This window comes from Aquarana catesbeiana, linkage group LG08 (genome assembly GCF_042186555.1).
Source record: "Aquarana catesbeiana isolate 2022-GZ linkage group LG08, ASM4218655v1, whole genome shotgun sequence".
Taxonomy (NCBI): domain Eukaryota; kingdom Metazoa; phylum Chordata; class Amphibia; order Anura; family Ranidae; genus Aquarana; species Aquarana catesbeiana.
Window position 1 is genome coordinate 106,409,528 of NC_133331.1, and position 18,632 is coordinate 106,428,159.

Consider the following 18,632-nt stretch of genomic DNA (forward strand, 5'->3'; position numbering starts at 1 on the left):
GTACTTTTTGAGTAGCCTCCCTCCTCTTAGCTTTATAACTATATTACATTATTTTTATAATAATTTTTACTTTATTATAATTATTTTTTTATTAACGTTAGCCTTGTTTCTGCTCCCTATGTCTGATTAGTTGCTAATTTTATGTTAGCCTGCTTGCCATTGTGGGTGAATGTTGTTATTGCCCATGCTGACAGGCCAGAGGAATGAAGGAGGCGCTCTTGGGAGTGATTTCATGTCGTTGCCAAGGAGACTGGAGTTTGCATCTCGATCTGTCCAGGGGGTGACGTGGAAGGGAGGGGCGGAGCCCGCATTGCGTCTGCGCTCCCTGTTGCCGTTCACTTAGTCTGTGAGCGACGTGAATGAAAGGGGCAGTTTGTATGTTGTGCTCCTGCCCCCCATCCCCGTCTCCATACGAACGCCCCTTTAGAGGGCGGGCTTCTTCCCAGGACGCAGCAGCGTTAGCTGCCATTGAACGAGATGGATTTGCCTACAGCCATCACCCTGAAAGCGCCCGATCTTGTCTGATCTCGGAAGCTAAGCAGGGTGGGGCCTGGTTAGTACCTGGATGGGAGACTGCCTGGGAGTATCAGGTGCTGTAGGCTTAAAATTTTCTTTTTTTTTTTGACCGGGAAATGGGGGCGGGCTGTCTTTCAGGACACAGCAGTGTTCACTGCTATTGGAAGATAAGGATTTGACCTGGAAGTGCTTTAGCTCATAACATGGGAGGAATGGTGGCTGCCTATCAGTAAGTTATCAGTGTATTCAGCTTGCTTGTGCCCTATTAGATTTGTAGCCACTCCTGATTCTCTACTACTTAGTAGTTAAGTCCATTCACCTGTGTATTATTGGAGAGTGGGCGGGGGTTTCGAGTATCATCATGAATTGTATGTGGAACCAGGATTAGATATAAGAGCTGACACACGGGCCCCCAATCAGATTCGCTAAGGAAGTCCACACGGACGATACGCGTGCGAGGGGCTCTGTGATGTCAGTACAGCCACCCATCTGGTTCATTTTATGCTGTATACTCCTGCACTGGGAAACAGTGCTTGCTTTGTGAGTAATATTTTTCTTATTTAATAAATTTTATACCTTTTCGTATGGAGAGCACTATGTCCTGTTATTTTTGTTTTTAACATGATATATATCAACCGATGAGACTGAATTTGGGATACTGCCTGTGGACCCCTATTTCCATAATCTACCCTGTGGAAGGGAATGCATGAGTGACCTTGCTGTTAACGCAGAAGGTCCACTCAATAAGGTGAGCAGCCTAGACCCTTGGTGGAGGTTCACATTGGTGGTGATACAACGAATACAATCTTATCCTATCACTGCACCCTTTCCTTGCCAACTGAGGGATCCCCCTTCTGCAAGTGGGCAGCTTTTGATCTCCTCGGACTAAGATATACTTTTTGGGACTTTGCCTCATGCGTTTTATTTATGTATGTTTAATATGTACATTTTATGTGTATACATCTGACCTGTATTGAGCGCTGCACTGCTATATTTTGTGTAAGTGGTCTGACTAACCTGTTAAAGGGAAGTTTGATTACCATAGGTTACAGCACATTGTCTCATGTTGTTTTATGAATTAAATATAATAGTAAAGAATTTTGCTTTAGAAAATATGCAGAAGCTGTCTTAAAAATAGGAAACTTGCTTTTCCCTCATTTCAAAGACACGAAAAAGAGGACATTGGGACTTTTTGGGTGCTACTAATTTATACACATTGCATGTGTTGTATAATGTATATGCTAATTGCCCTACCTTCTGTATAATGACCACTTACAACGTAACACCAGCCTCAGATACTAAGTAATAGAGAACAGCCTATCAATATCAAAGAAAAATGAACTGAATCATCTTAAAGCAGAGCGCCACCCAAAAGGGGAAGCTCTGCTTGTCTGCCTCCTCCCCCCTCCGGTGCCACATTTGTGTGGGGGAGTTTGCTGCGGCGAAACCAGCCGGAAGTTCGGCCCTTGTCGCAGCTGGCCCATTGAGAAAGCGCAGCGCAATTTGTGCATGTGCAATAGGAAACCAACTGTGAAGCCACAAGGCTTCACTGCCAGCTTCCCTTACCCAAAATGGCGGCGCCAGCACTTGGAAGCCGAATCAAGAATCGGGGACACCGTGGGATCCCTGGACAGGTAAGCACCCTAATAGTAAAAGTCAGCCGCTACAGTATTTGTAGCTGCTGAATTAATTTTTTGGTCAGGGGCTGGAGCTCCACTTTAATGTTGGAAATGCCATAATGAGTTACTCTGCACAACAATCATATTAAGCATTTTTTTGCATTCCTCCCTATTAACAAGGGGTGATCTAGCTTCCAATGATCTCACATCTTGTGGGTATTTCAAAACAAATAAGCATGCGTTTAAAACCCGTTTTTCTCTATCATTCTTCTCCGGTCCTGTATTCCTGTACTTTTATATGCATTTAAAAATTATAAAAAATAATTTTCAAGCAAAACCATTCTTGTACATTTTTTATATCAATGAGTTGCACATGAAAAGTCCAAGTGTTTTTGATGTCTATATTAAACTGTAGGGAAATAGTGAAATAGGTTTTGCCAATCATAAATACATTTCATCATCTCAAATATAATTCATCATCTCAAAGTTGTTCAAGCTCACTTTGGCTTTAGTACTTTGCTTCAAACTGGGCTGTGTCTCAACAATTTATTACTTACAAAATTGTTATTTTCCACAGTCACCAATTACATTGAAACTTTCAGACTCCACTGTAATTTTCCAGAGCAAGCATGAATCTTACTGGTAGCTGTGCATAAAAAAATGACAGCACAGACTCTTTGATGCTTGTGTAATATTGTATAAGAAAGGGTCATCTCTTGACAAAAATGTTTTAACAATTCTAAATAGAGTAGAGAATGGTGATAACCTATGTCATATGTTTATTGTTGTGTCTATGGTGTGGACATTTTGCTTCATTTTCTGTTTGGTCTTCAGGACAGATAGGGCTTAGAATTCTTCCAACAGGGACACATACAATAATAAAGGCACTGGTTTTGTGCACATTAGAGAAGTGTATGAACTTATGTCAGGTCTTTATTGCATTGGTGTCCACTGGCATAATTATAGCCATAGCTGGCCATGCAGCAGCTACAGGGGTCTAGGAGTGTAAGGGAGCCTCATTTAGAAGGCTGTTGAGGCATATAAAAATAAAATGTGTGCATGTGAAGATAACGGATATCCAGCACTGTATCATTAGGGGCTCAAGAGGTTTAATTTTATGATGACCTTGACCTCTTGTGAAGTCTCCAGTGAAGAAGAGCCAACATCAAATGTACAGGGGAGTCACTGGTATGGTTTTCTTGCTTTCTCTGTGCAGCAATCATCATTTGTTTTGCTGCTGTAAAGGCTTCTGGGCGTCTAAGCAGTACAGTCTGGTCCTCCACCCCATTTGGGAGAAGATGTAGTACATTCAGAGCCTCACAGAAATGAACACTCCATGTCTGACACAGTCTTTCTGAACCCCAGTGTCTCCTTTGACTCAGAAAGGTCTGCTGAAGCTCGTAGTCCTGCAAAGCCCATAGCCCAAGGAAATGTGTATTAGGGTTATACAGTAATAGTGTGCAGGAGCACAAACAATAGTTTCATAAAAAAATTATATATATATTGATGATGAAAATATTATTGCTGCTACATCTATACTTTTTTCCCTTTACTGACTACAAAACCACAACTGTCAGCACTTGCTAACTGTGACTGTGGAAGGGTAAATAACTTATACCAAGATCTTAAACCACTGAAAAAGACTGGTAAGCTACCAATGCTGGGGAAGGGAGGGGAGGGGGAAGGGAGTGTGTTGCACAGTAATAAAAACCGGACCAAATGAACTAACCCTTTTCTGCTCTACTCAAAACTGATTTTTTTTTTTATCTGGCAGGGGGCTTTAAAGTACCTAAAGAGAGCTCAGGTCTAAAAAAAAAAAAAAAAAAAAAACTCTTCTATAGTTTCATCTGGCAGAGATGCCTAGATCACCATCTATTCTTTTCACAATTTAGTATGAGTTTCTGAGGCTGGGAAGCTGCTAATATGTAAAATGTACTGATCTTCTAAATCCTATATAAGCCAGAATAATTTGTTGTGCGCACTGGAGCAAAGCAGCACCTGTATTATCATGACTGATTACTTTACCACCAATACATATTATATGTATGTTTGATATATGTATTCCCATAGCAAAGCCATTGTAAAATTATGCTTAGTCTGCATTATCACTAAGTACAGCACAGTCCAAACACTTGTATTATATACACAGAATATAAAATAAAATATTTTCCTTTTACGTTCTTACATACTGTACAACCATTTCATTGTCACTCACTTGTTAGCAGAAAATGGAATGTCTAATTTAAATGTCAATTAGCACATTTTCTGACAAGTGCACCGAAATATACTGATATAGATTTAACGCTATTTATGATCAAATTTAATTCTTTGGCTGATTATTACACTAAATCACTTTGTATAAAGGGTCTTCAAACAGCTATGAATATAAAATTTCTACATGCTAGAGGTTTAACCAAATTCATTATCTGCTGCATGTTTGAATTGTATTCCACTTAACACCATGGAACACATACAGCGGGTAAATTAAGTATTGGACACATCATAATTTTTCTAGGTAAATACATTTCTAAAGGTCCTATTGACATAAAATTTTCACCATATGACGCCAACAACCCATGCAATCCATATATACAAAGAAATAAAAAAAAAAAAAAAATAAGTTCAGAAATTAAGTTATGTGTAATAAAATGAAATGACACAGGGAAAAAGTATTGAACACATGAAGAAAGGGTGCTGCAAAAATAGATGGAAAGCCAAGACACCAGCTGAAATCTATCAGTAATTAGAAAGCAATCCTGCCCCTTGTCAGTGCAAATTAATATCAGCTGGTTCAGTCTCAACTGATGACCTTATAAAAGGTGTCTCATTACTAAGGTGTCACACAAGAAATATCTCATGATGGGTAAAAGCAAAGAGCTCTCTCACATTTGCAACCTTATTGTTGCAAAACATACTGATAGCATTGGTTACTGAAGGATTTCTAAACTTCTGAATGTTCCAGTAAGCACTGTTGGGACCATAATCCAGAAGTGGAAAGAACATAATTTCACCATAAACCATGACCAGGTGCTCCTCGCAAGTTTTGACAGAGGAGTGAAATAAATCAGAAGAGTTGTCCAAGAGCCAAGGACCACTTTTGGAGAGCTTCAGAAAGACCTGGAATTAGCAGGTAATGCACTCAACCGCCATGGCCTGTATGTATGCTCACCATGCAAGACTCCATTGCTGAGGAAAAAGCATGTTGAAGCTTGTTTAAAGTTTGCTGCACAAGATTTAGACAAGCCTGTGAAATATTGGGAGAATATAGTTTGGTCAGATGAGACCAAAATTTAACTCTTTGGATGCCATAATACACACCATGTTTGGAGGTCAAATGGCACTGCACATCACCCCAAAAATATCAGGGGGGGGGGCTGTTTCTCAGCATACAGTACCGGTAAACTTCATATCAAGGAAGGATGAATGGAAAGAAGACATAATAATCTTGATAAAAATTTGCTGCCATCTACCAGGATGATGAAAATGAAATGAGGGTGGACATTTCAGCAAGACAATGATCCAAACACAAGTCCAAGGAAACTCTCAATTGGTTTCAAAGAAAATAAAGCTGCTAGAATGGCCCAACCAATCACCTGACTTGAATCCAATAGACAATCTATGGAAAGAACTAAAGATCAGAGTTCATAGAAGAGGCCCACGGAACCTTCAAGATTTGAAGACTGGTTGTGTGGAAGAATGGGCCAAAAATCACACCTGAGCAATGCATGTGACTAGTTTCTCTATACAGGAGGCGTCTTGAAAAGGTCATTACCAACAAAGGATTTTGTATGAAGCATTAAGTAAATTTCAGTTAGCATGTTCAAAAGTTTTTCCCTGTCTCATTCCATTTTATTACACATAACTTAATTTCTGAACTTATTTGTTTTGGTTTCTATGTATGTGTGAATTTTGGATGGGTTGTTACCGACATGGTGACAATTTAATGTCAATAGCACCTTTAGAAATATATTTACTTAGAAAAATGCTGACGTTTTCAAGACTCATTTTACCCGCTGTATATGTTCCATGATGTTTCCAGTACCTTGCCATGATGGAATTTCATGTCATGGGTCACTATTCTGCAAACAAACTCCTAATGGAGGGGCAGGCAAATGCAAAAAGAGCCTAGTCACTGTGCACCAACATGAAGACTAGGGTGAGCAGAAGCAGTAACATAAACCATATATGCATCTGTTGTGGGGGAATTCCTGTGAATAACAAACCAGGGTACAGTTCTTGTCCTAAGTTCAGACCATGGGGGCATTTAGGTGGTGTGGAATTTTCTGCTTGCAAAAATAAATTATGTACCAATTTGATGCCCATTCATTTCAATGGGCAGGAGCGGTGTATACACCGCTCCCTCACCGCCCCAAAGATGCTACTTGCAGGACATTTTTTAACGTCCTGCCAGTGCAGCGCCCCAGTGTGAAAGCACTCGGCTTTCACATTGGAGCTGCAGGGGAGGTGTTTTTCAGGAGCTTTACAGGCGCTATTTTTTAGCCCAAAAGCACCTGAAAAATGCCCCAGTGTGAAAGGGGTCTTAGAGTACTGTTGCTAAAATATACCCCAAAGATTCAAGAATAAAGTAAATAAGAGTTCTGCCTTAAAAAAAATGATTCTGTGAAAGGTATATAAAAACTGTAAATTTAGAACAGTAAAATGTAAGGGGCTGCAGGAGTTCCATTATGGATCAGGAAGCAAAGTAAAAAGTATGTGTGTTGTAGTTTACATAATTCTTCAAATCCAAATAGCCATTATTACGCAGTAAACAGGATATCATGTTTTATGGTTACTCCTGCTAAGCTTTCTTTTGAGACTATGGGGTTGATTTACTAAAGGCGAAAAGACTGTGCACTTTGCAAGTGGGGAGAAAGCACAAGCACTGAGTACTTGGAGGCCTGAAGAAGGAGCAGATGCTCCATAAACGTGTTGCATACGACATCACATCAAATCCAGAAAATTGATGTCACGATTGGCTGGCTGTGCATTTCACGGCTCCAGGAAGTGCCGGAATCCACCAGCATCGTCCCTCCGAGTACCCAGCCGCAGAGGCCATCCTGACACACGGCTCCACTGATGTGGATTATCTGCAGTGCTCAATGCTCTTGATGATTTTATCTTTGTGAGTAACACAATTGTTATTGATATTAAAATCCATATACGCTACACTTAGTATGGCGCTTGTGCTTTCTCCCCACTTGCAAAGTGCATAGTCTACTTGCCTTTAGTAAATCAACCCCTATGTTTTTAGAGAAATATTTTTATTGAATGCTTACAAGTTTATAAAGTTTTTATTCTCATTATTTTATTTATTACCATATAAAATATTTATCCTTCAGACATTTAACAGGGTGCTTTCGTTAAAAGTAGGTGGCAGGATATGACTCTAGGCTTTCAACTGAGAAGCCCAACACTGTCTTTTAGCTTGTTGACTGTTGCTTTGCAGCTAAACAATCCACATGGGTCTGTGTAAGCTAGGAAAGGGGAAGTAGAGTGTCTCTCCTACTCGTAATGATCAGCTGCCTGCCTACAGTTTGAATCTATAGAATGCCACCTGCATGTGGGATACTCTTAAGTGTGATTACAATGTTAAAAAAAAATCCGAATAGGCAAATATTTTCATATCTACAAGCCATGCACATCCAAACATTTTTTTTTAGGTTTAATTTTTTCTGCTGGCCTTAAAGATGAAACCTCATCTTAATTCAGGCACCTAATTCAGACCTAAATGCAAGAGCCATGTATATTCTTATTTGAATCACGGGTGTACTTTGTGTATTTTAGAGCTGTGCAGTAAACCCAGCACAAAACTTTGTTACCTGCAAAAGCTTCCTGTAATAAAGACCGAGCATTGCTGTTCTCTCTCCTTGGGTAACTGGTCTTGTCTCCGCCTCATCCTGTAGTTTTCTGCAGGCAGGCTGTAGAGGTTAGGGCCTGCTGGGTCCCTCCCACAGCTCTGCCCTCTGCAAGGCTATGTGTAGCACAGTGATGATATGCCTACTACTTTTGTATGTTAAAGTATTTGGTGCACACAAAGGGACTTTATATTTTTGTGGACCTACTAAGGAATATACTTAAAGAGGAGGGCCACTAAAAAAAAAAAAAAAATTAAAAGTCAGCAGCTACAAATACTGCAGCTGCTGACTTTTAATTGGACACTTACCTGTCCCTGGGTCCAGCGATGCGGGGGATCGAAGCCCCGCTCCTCTCCCCCTCCGTTCGGCGGCACCGGCATTGCAACTGTGGGCGCCGGGCTGTGGCTTCACAGCCTGGCACCCACTGCGCATGCGCGAGCGGCACCGAGCGCCGTGATTGGCCGCTCAGTCACCTGGGACCTGTAATGGGTCCCAGATGATTGACAGGAGGGAGGGAGCAGAGCTGAGCCCTTCCTGTGCTGAGATGGAAGTGATGTCACCAGCCCAGGCACTGAAAGAGACAGACTACGAGGGACCCCCTAGCAACAGGCATTTAGAGGTGAGTAAAAAAAAAAAAAAAAATCCAAATTTTTTTTGTATTTTTTTTTAGGATTTTTCATGTAGTTTTCTTTGGGGTGGAACACCACTTTAAATTCAAATTTCTGTGCGCAATGTTCACCTTTCATTTTCTGATAATTATATTTTATCTCTGATGGAAATATATATTTATTCCCAAAACTGATAACATTCTAATATTTCTATGTGATGTAAGCATTTTCTAATTATGTTTTTTCCATTGCCCAAAATGAATATATAAAAATACAGCCTACATGTTTAGGTGTTTTTCTTGACTAAAGGATCCCATACATTAAAAGTAAACAGCCATAGAGTGGTTGGGCAAATGGAGACTTCAATTAAATGCTGAGGATGGCTGCCAATTATCTATTTCCTACAAACCATAATGAGAAAATACTGCTCAAGTGGCTAGAAAGGCCTAGCAGATGCAGAGTGCCACTTTGGAGTATCATTTTTAGTAAAAAAAAAAAAAAAAAAAAAAAAAAAGAGAATTAAAATAACAAAACAAAAAACACTCAAATTACATCTACATTGGATTGCTTATTAAAGTGGAATTTAAATTGTGTGCAGATAATATAAACACTATTGTGACAAAAGCAGAATAGCTTTAAGGACATGTTTAAAAGAATAAAGAGTAAAAAATGCATTAGATTTATTTCTATAGAACTGCAAATATTAAAATAAACAGAAACCAATATAAATGTACAGTAGACTGATTCTTTCCAATCCTGTTAATTTAAATAGTCTTATATACAAGAACAGGTGAATGCATTTTTATACAAATCTGAATATATTGTTTGATTTATAAAGACATCTATCTACACTTATTTTCACATGTATGAACACAAAACAATATATCTGTCTGATATGCATCTTGTGACTAATAACACAAACAGATCAAATACTGTTATAATTTATTGCAGAATAAAATATAAAATAAAGACACCATAGGCTTCATTTACCAAGAGTTAGTTTAACGCTGCTCCTTAGCGTAGCTCATGATAATTTTTTTCCATTTCACAAGACCAGCCATTTAACTACTTACTTGGGGTGTTCACTCCGACTATGATGCAAAGAAACTGTTAATAATACAAAGTCAGCACAGGGTTAAAGGATATCTGAAATCCAACGAGCACTTACACCAGTTCACCACTTTAATAAAATAAAGTTTGAAGAGACCATTATAGCAATAACTGGCCTATGGCATCATGTGAGAGCTCTTATGCTCTGATTAATTGTTTCATTCATGCAACAGAAACTCCTGAAGTTATGTTGCAAACACAGCAGCTCCTAAGTAATGAATTAGGCAAATTATGACACAAACATATAACTGAATCATGGAAAGACAAATTAAAGCTGCTGCCCAAAATTAATGTTGATGAGGTTTGCTAAAAAATATAAAATAATACATCATAAATTTCTGAAGCAAAAGAATGGAAAAAAAGGGGGTGACTTTCTTTAGAAACATTTTTCCCTTATATTTTTTGCTATGGTGCATAAGTGTAAGCATTCCCTTCCTAATGTGCCTATTTACATGAATTTGCACACACAATTTAACCAATTTACGTCTCCAATGGCAGCACCAAGGTGATAGTTTAGAGGGGGTACGATTTGTTTTTGTGTGCTTAGATCCTGGTGTTCTGATTATTTAAAAATATTTCTCAAGGGATTGATTTGACAACAAAATCTCTGCACTGTATTTTCTAGGTTTCTGCAACATTCATGGCCAACATGGTTCATTTCATTTGCTTTGTTTACTTTATACTTATTTCACATTATGGAGACTCCAGGACCAACATTTTGGAATGGGTTGAATAGGGGAAGGGGGCACCGGGCTCACATGAGAGGCCAGTGGGCAATTGAACTTGCCAGAATGCACCTAAAATGAATTTAAGCATTCTGTTTTGTCTAATTTGGCAAATGTTCAGCTCATCAAATATTCAGTTCTTTTTTTTGCCAGCTGACAGTCATTGGACATTCCCCACATTTTTAAATCTTGACCTCTAAATTAAATCTCTTTTGCTGTTGTTTCCCAAGTTCTGCAGTGGAAAATTGATCTAAGCAATATCCATCACACTATAATAATGCAAATGTTACATCCACTGGCCCTAATCAATTTTAAAGCCCAGTACCATAATTTCAAGCATTGGATAAATGGTTTTCCCAGCGATTCACTAATTCCTATAGAACAAAAAAAACCTTTCCACTCAGGCATGCTCAACAGAAGTTGAGCATGCCTAAGATTTTAGTCTAAAATTGTCCTCTGCATGCCCCGTCTGGAAAGATTAACGTTGGAATAAGTAAGACAGAATTCAGGTTTAAAGAATACAGAAAAGCTAGAATTTGTCAGGTTTCTATTGTTGTCTGTGTCCCCAATGGGGACAGGCACCCATTGTCTTCGTTCTGGTGACCATTGTCACTTGCAATTAAAATGAGGGTAAATCTAAACTTTTGACCTGTCACCAGAACGGGAATAGAAGGGAAATTGTTTAATGTAAAGGTTTGTTCTGGTGACAACTGTCCAAGAGGGAATTTGTTATCTTGCATAATATTCCTCTTACTTCTGGTTGTGTCCTTGGGGCAGGAAGTGAAGGCAAATGTCCCTAAAAGGATACAGATGGCAAAAAAAAAAAAAAAAAAAAAAAAAAAAAAAAAAAAACCTCTTTCCTACTCTACACAAAACTAAAAAAAAATAATTTTGGCTTTAGATATACTTTAAAACAAACTATTATTTCTGGAGAACAAGAAATCAAACCTACATCAGTGTTTCTTGCTACATATCACTCTTTGAAAGCCTGTTTGTATTTTGCAATCTTTAAAACATAACTTGTATTACACTTTGTCTGCTTAGCTTTAGTCTTCCGCTCACATAAATATCAGAGTATGTTTACAAAACTTTGTCGACTTGTATGCGCAAGCTCTTCTAAATAAACAGATGCCCTAGTGTGATGCCTGAAATACTCGCCTTTTCAAAGCTGCTTCAAGAACACTAAGTATTTCCCCATATGTTTCACATTTTAATGTTTCAACAAATGAATAACATGTTTGGGAAGGCAAAAAAGTGAGGCCAATATGTATCCAAATCTTTTTTTTTTCCCAAAACGTAACAACATCTGTGGAAATAAAAAGAATTTTTATTCCCTCAATCACTATATTTACGCATATTATCAGTTGAAAAGAACTTACAGCTAATTGTCTTAAAAAGGCTTTATGCTTTGTGAAACGGAACAAGGCTTTCTAAGACATTTCTAATTACATTGAGAAAGTACAAGAGTGATACTGTAATGCATATTGTTACAGATTCATGTGACAAGACTCATGATCTTGCTTATGCGACACAAACTGCTCATTAACACACATCATGGCCAGATGTAAAATGCAAAGCTTTGAAAGGTTGCCAGCCTGCAGGTTTCAGCATATTGCACTTTGACCTTTTAACTCCTGATGCTAGTCTTGGTTGGGTGTCTGACATTTCAAGCTCAAATATCTCTAATCAACATTTATGGGACGGATAATAAAAAACTGAGGCACTCACATGTGCTTTTGACATACAGTACACATCTTCAGGTTTATAATTCACCTATAAACATAATTAAATGGTGTCAATATATCCGTGTAAAGGCTAAACTCATTAGGTTCCCCTTTCTGTATCCTTAAAGTAATTCATGAAAGACACAGTGGCTGTCATTACTGGCCTCCTTAAAAACGGTAGTTGGCTGATTTTGATCCTGACCCACTGTCTAGTACTGTTTGAGTCACTGCTCTTGAACAAGTATGCAGAGCAGTAAAATAATTCCTTATTTGCTTTCTTGTTTTGAGTCCGTGACTCGAAGCATTGAAGACAGAGGCTCAGCATGACAGCAGGGCAATGAGCTAGGAGAGTTCAGCAGAGGCACCTTCCATGGTTCTCTCATAATAGGTTCCAATTTAAGGCATGCATTCATAAAACAAGAAAGAGACTGTGCTCTTTTAATCAAGTAAAAACATGTAGTAGCTTAACCACTTCAGCCCCGTAAGGATTTACCCCCTTCCTGACCAGAGCACTTTTTGTGATTCGGCACTGCGTCGCTTTAACTGACAATTGCGTGGTCGTGTGCCTTGGCTCCGAAACAAAATTGACGTCCTTTTTTTCCCACAAATAGAGCTTTCTTTTGGTGGTATTTGATCTTCTCTGTGATTTTTATTTTTTGCGCCATAAACAAAATAAGAGCGACAATTTTGAAAAAAACGCATTATTTTTTACATTTTGCTATAATAATTATCCCCCAAAAAATATATAAAAAAACATTTTTTTTCCCTCAGTTTAGGCCGATACGTATTCTTCTACATATTTTTGGTAAAAAAAAAAAAAAAAAAAAATCGCAATAAGCGTTTGATTTGTTTGCGCAAAAGTTATAGCTTTTACAAAATAAAGGATAGATTTATGGCAATTTTATTAATAATTTTTTTTTTACTAGTAATGGCGGCGATCAGCGATTTTTATTGTGACTGCGACGTTATGACGGGCATGTCGGACATTTTTTACACATTTTTGGGACCAATGTCATTTATACAGCAATCAGTGCTATAAAAATGCATTGATTCCTGTATAAATGACACTGGCAGTGAAGGGGTTAACCACTAGGGGGCGGGGAGGGGTTAAGTGTGTCCTAGGGGAGTGATTTCTAACTGTCAGGGGGATGGGCTGGTGTGTGACGTCACTGATCTCTGCTCCGATGACAGGGAGCAGAGATCCAGTGACACTTGTCACTAAGCAGAACGGGGAGATGCTGTTTACAACGGCATCTCCCCATTTGTCCTATCTGTGAGCCGATCGCGGGTATGCCCACGGTGATCGAGTCCACAGGACCCACGACCCGACTCACGGAGATCGCAGCAGGCGCGCACACGGCGGCAAATTCAATGTAAAGTACAGGTACGTTACTTTGCGCAGCCGTGCCATTCTGCCGACGTATATCTACAGGAGGCGGTCGGGAACCAGTTAAGAGATATTTATAACTACTTCAGGGAAAAATGTATAACTACTATGCAAACCATTTTGGTTATGAAAATTACCTTTATCATTTCAACGTACAGCCATAGGAACAGTACATGTCAGTAAGTATTCATGGTAACTTTACCCTCATCCGCTAATTGTTCCACAACTTTTTACAGAAGTTTGCACAGAGCTTAAGGCTAAGGAAGGAAGCACTGGTGCATGGAATATGGCTTTCCATGTTCCAATGTAGCAAGCATCACATTTGGTTTCTTATTGGATTTGGCCATACGTGCCCCAGATCAGGCTGTTTCATACCCTAGTCAACACTTGCAACCCATTACTAGGGGCCATGTGATGATGTACATGTGGCCATAACTTTTTTTGTTACTATATATGTAGAGATTATCTAGGATTAAAATAAACCTAACAATCTGTCAACCTAACGGCAGTGTATGGGAAAAGTTGTGCTAAATGATGATATAAAGCTGGGCAAATGAATAGTAATTGTTTAAATTATACATTTAGCCCTCATGCACACAGGCTGTTAAAAAAACGTTATGAAAACGCCAGTATCTTTGCAGTGATTTTTTTAAACTTTTTTCAGCTTTTTTCAGCGTTTTTGCAATAGCGTTTTTGAGCGTTTTTGAGCGTTTTTGAGCGTTAGCGTTTTTGAGCGTTTTTGAGCGTTTTTTTTTTTTTTCAATTTTTTTTTTTCTTCAATGGATCAAAAACGCTAAAAAACGTTGGTGAATGACGTTTTTGAGCGTTAGAGCGTTTTTACAGCTGAAAAACGTCTTTCAGAACCCACTGGTCCTGGGTTTTTTTTACAGCTTAAAAACGCCTATGCCACTTGCAGCTCAAAAACGCCTAGGTGGGCATGAAGCCATAGACTAACATAGACAGGCCTTTTTAAGCTGCAAAAAAAGCTCAAAAAAGCAGCTGTAAAAACGTCCGTGTGCATGAGGACTTACTGTTAAAAGGGTTGCATGATGTTGTGGTATAAAAAAGTTTACTGCAACTTTTTAGTAATTAATGTATGAATTACCATGTACATTTCAGCATACATTCAATATAAAAATGACATAAAACTCTGGTTTAAAATAAAACATTCTTTTCAAGTATGTATTCTTAACCCCTTCAGCCCCAGAAGAATTTTCCCCCTTACTGACCAGAGCACTTTTTGCGATTCAGCATTGCGTCACTTTAACTGACAATTGCGCGGTCGTGCGAAGTGGCTCCCAAACAAAATTGACATCCCTTTTTTCCCCACAAATAGAAGTTTATTTTGGTGGTATTTGATCACCTCTGCGGTTTTTATTTTTTGTGCTATAAACAAAAAAATAGCGACAATTTAGAAAAAAAAAGCGTTATTTTTTACTTTTTGCTATAATAAATATCCCTAAAAAATATATAAAAAAAAAAAAAATTTTTCCCTCAGTTTAGGCGATACATATTCTTCTACATATTTTTGGTAAAAAAAAAAAAAAAAATCACAATAAGCGTTTGACTGGTTTGCGCAAAAGTTATAGTGTCTACAAAATAGGGGATAGTTTTATGGCATTTTTATTGATAATTATTTTTTTTTTACTAGTAATGGTGGCGATCAGCGATTTTTAGCGTGACCGCGACATTATGGCGGACACATCGGACAATTTTGACACTTTTTGGGACCACTGGCATTAATACAGCGCTCAATGCTAAAAAATTGCATTGATTACTGTAAAAATGTCACTGGCAGTTAAGGGGTTAACCACTAGGTGATGCTGTAGGGGTTAAGTGTGTCCTAGGGAGTGATTCTAACTGTGGGGGGAGGGGCTGTGTGTGTGACACGTCACTGATCACCGCTCCCGATTACAGGGAGAGTGACAGTGTCATTAGGCAGAACGGGGAGATGCTTGATTACATTTACCATTATTATGGTTTTGAGAATTAAAAGAAAGAACATTAAAAAAAATTTACAAGAATTAAAAAAAAAAAAAAAAAAAAAAAAAAAAGAAGAGGAACCATAACCCCGTGAAATACGTTGCACAGCAGCAGATTTAGAAAAACTTGAAACCTACTATTAGTATTCATATATATATATATATCTGAAAAAAATAAAAATAAAATTAAAAAAAAGCTATTCAATACCAAAACACACAACACAAATAGGAAAAACACATGTAAAATGAGTCCTTTAATCAGGAAGTGATTTATCATGTACGCAAACACCCCTTGGGGCACCTTAACCTAAGGCCCCTTTCACACTGGGGCGGTGGGGGCGTGGGCAGTAAAACGCCGCTATTTTTAGCGTTGCTTTACTGTTGTTTTAGCTCCCACTAGTGGCCGAAAAAGGGTTAAAACCACCCGCAAAGCCCGCTACAGTAGATTTCAATGGGCAGGAGCGGTGAAGGAGCAGTGTATACACCACTCCAAAGATGCTGTTTGCAGGAGTTTTTTTTCCCTCCTGCCAGCGCACCGCTCCAGTGTGAAAGCCCGAGACACAGCAGCGACAGTTTCAGGTCGGTTTTCAGGCGCTATTTTTAGCGCAATTATGCCTGCAAAGTGCCCCAGTGTGAAAGGGGCCTAAAGAGTAGAAAGTAGAGGACACGTGTGCGGTATTAAAATAATTCTACAACTTGTACTGTACCTAAAAGCAAGATAGGCAATGGAACTGCTTAAAAAAAAAAAAAAAAAATATTGCCTTGCATAATGAAAAACATTTTGATGTGAAATAACTGCATGAATTATGTTCTAGCACATAAGTCAGCTTTTAGGTTTATTACTACACTTGTTATTATTATTATACAGGATTTATATAGCGCCAACAGTTTACGTAGCACTTTACAACTTGAGGGTAGACAGTACAAATACAATACACTTTAATACAGTAGGAATCAGAGGGCCCTGCTCCTTAGAGCTTGTGTTAAAAAAAAAAAAAATTCGTTTACTTTTTAATGTCTCTTGCAGCATGCTCATTCATCTATATAAAGTGTAGTATGCAATTAACTTTTGTTTGTATGGCAGTACAGTACAATTTAGCACAATGGAGCAGAAACCAGTGATACTAATCCCTTTAAATGGGCATTTTGCCTGATGGATATTGCTCACAGTTACTCAGTTCATTCTCATAGAACATCCATCTGGATAACTCATGTTCAATATATAGATTGGTTTGGGATGACTCATGTATTCAATGAGTTCCACATTTTGTATGCACATCTTTCAGTCTCCTCTCTGGATCTATCAACACATCAATGAACTGGAAAAAGTTAATGGCATGGGTCTGTAACTTCCAATATTGTTTTATACTCACTTTTATTCTCATTTTCCCATATGGTGGGTCATATATGTTTATTTTTTACAGCACTTGAAAGTGAAGGGGCAACATAAAATATAGCTAGATGACCCTCATTGCAAGTGCAGGTTAATTTAGCAAAAGTAAACATTATTCAAATATTGGACATTTTTAATGTAACCATTCCAAGGCCGGATTCTCACTAATAATAAAATGGTAAAAAAATCAATTAATAACTATATAAAAGGTGACTTCAAATAAAATAACCTATTATAATCATTACACTATTTTTTTTCATTCAAAGTCACCCTTTATATAGTTGTTTGATTTTTTATCATTATAAAATACTATCATAGATGTGTTACTATGCAGCCGTTCACTCGGATCAGAAGACATTTTTTATCATTTTTAAGCATTTTTTATGATCATGCCCAATAGCCTTTATTTTATTTAATATACTTTTTAGCTCGCTGGCCGCTGTGCTATAGGTACACTTGTCCCATGCTATGACAGCTATACATGTTGGAGATTGGATTACAGCTAAAAAAGTTGGCCAGTATTGCCCTGTTTGGAAGACTGGCCACGCTCATGTTTTATTCCGTCCAGACAGTATACATTTTCCCCTCTAGAAGGGGGTGGGTTTGCCCGAAGGAGGTGGCGCTTCAGGTGGCGCTTCAGAAACGCGCAGCAGCCCGCCCAATTCCTGATTTGTTCACTTGCTAGCTCTGTGAGAGCAGGTGTTAGAGCTGAAGTCGCTGACGGTTATATACCTCCACACGGCGGGTCTGAGCTTATCTCCACAGTCTTCTCATCCCTTGTGATGGCTGACTGCTTGATTGGTGATCCACATCCACCCTGTGTGCAGCTTGCAAGACACTTTTATGTAAGTGTATCTGAATAGTTGAAGTGTTATTTGCTTTTACTATCACACTGACCCAGGCGCCCTCTTTCTGCTGTTTTTGTTTGTCTGAGGGAACTCCCATTTCCTACTGAGGAGCTGACTGTGTGTGCAATCCCCATCCACCTGTGGATCCATCCATCCTGTGGACTTCTTCTTGATATCCTTTACTACTATGGACTAATTCCTATTAATTCATTTTTGGGTATATCTTGTTTTTACACTCCCAGTTTCTGATCCCTTATGGTCCACCTTATAGCTGTCAGTGAGCGCTTACTCACACACTACTCACCAGTTCTGTGTGATATATTGCTTATATAGATAACAAATTCATATAAATGATATCTAGCTACAGCTTTTTCTGTTTTTTTGATTGGCTAACTTGATTAACTCTTTACATCCTGCACAGACACCTGGCAAGGGTAGTGGAGAGATTCAGGGATGTACAATTCATATCGCCCGACGACTGGGACATGCATTTTTTTTTTTTTTAAATTAAGCACTGCTGCTTGTCATATGAAAGCATTTGGGTGGCTGCGCTGCTGCCGAATGCTTCCACGTACCCCGATAAAGGCCCCCCCCACGCACCCCCGCTATGTATCCTGGGCACCGCTTGCCCAGGACTGGCATAGCAGGTGCTGCCTGGTAGAGGGGAGGGAGGACACACGTCTGCTTCCCACAGGGGTACTTGAGTGTGCTCGATCTTGAGGCAGGCTGTTTGCGTCTATTCAGACACACAGCACAGCCCGGCTCACCCCCCCTTCACAGGTTCTGAGTGACAGCTCTCAGCCAAGCCTGTGAGAGCCCAGAGTGGGAAAAAAAGCTGCTGCAATTGTGTACAGCACTGGACTGA

At 38.9% G+C, this 18,632-nt stretch overlaps 1 protein-coding gene and 1 pseudogene across 3 annotated transcripts in view; one reads left to right on the top strand and one right to left on the bottom strand.

The window, feature by feature from the left end:
* The window catches only part of ARID5B (AT-rich interaction domain 5B), a 406,103-nt gene that overhangs the window by 173,650 nt on the left and 213,821 nt on the right, over nt 1-18,632 (bottom strand). The gene's annotated exons all lie outside the window — the stretch shown is intronic.
* On the top strand, nt 486-602 carry LOC141107032 (5S ribosomal RNA; annotated as a pseudogene).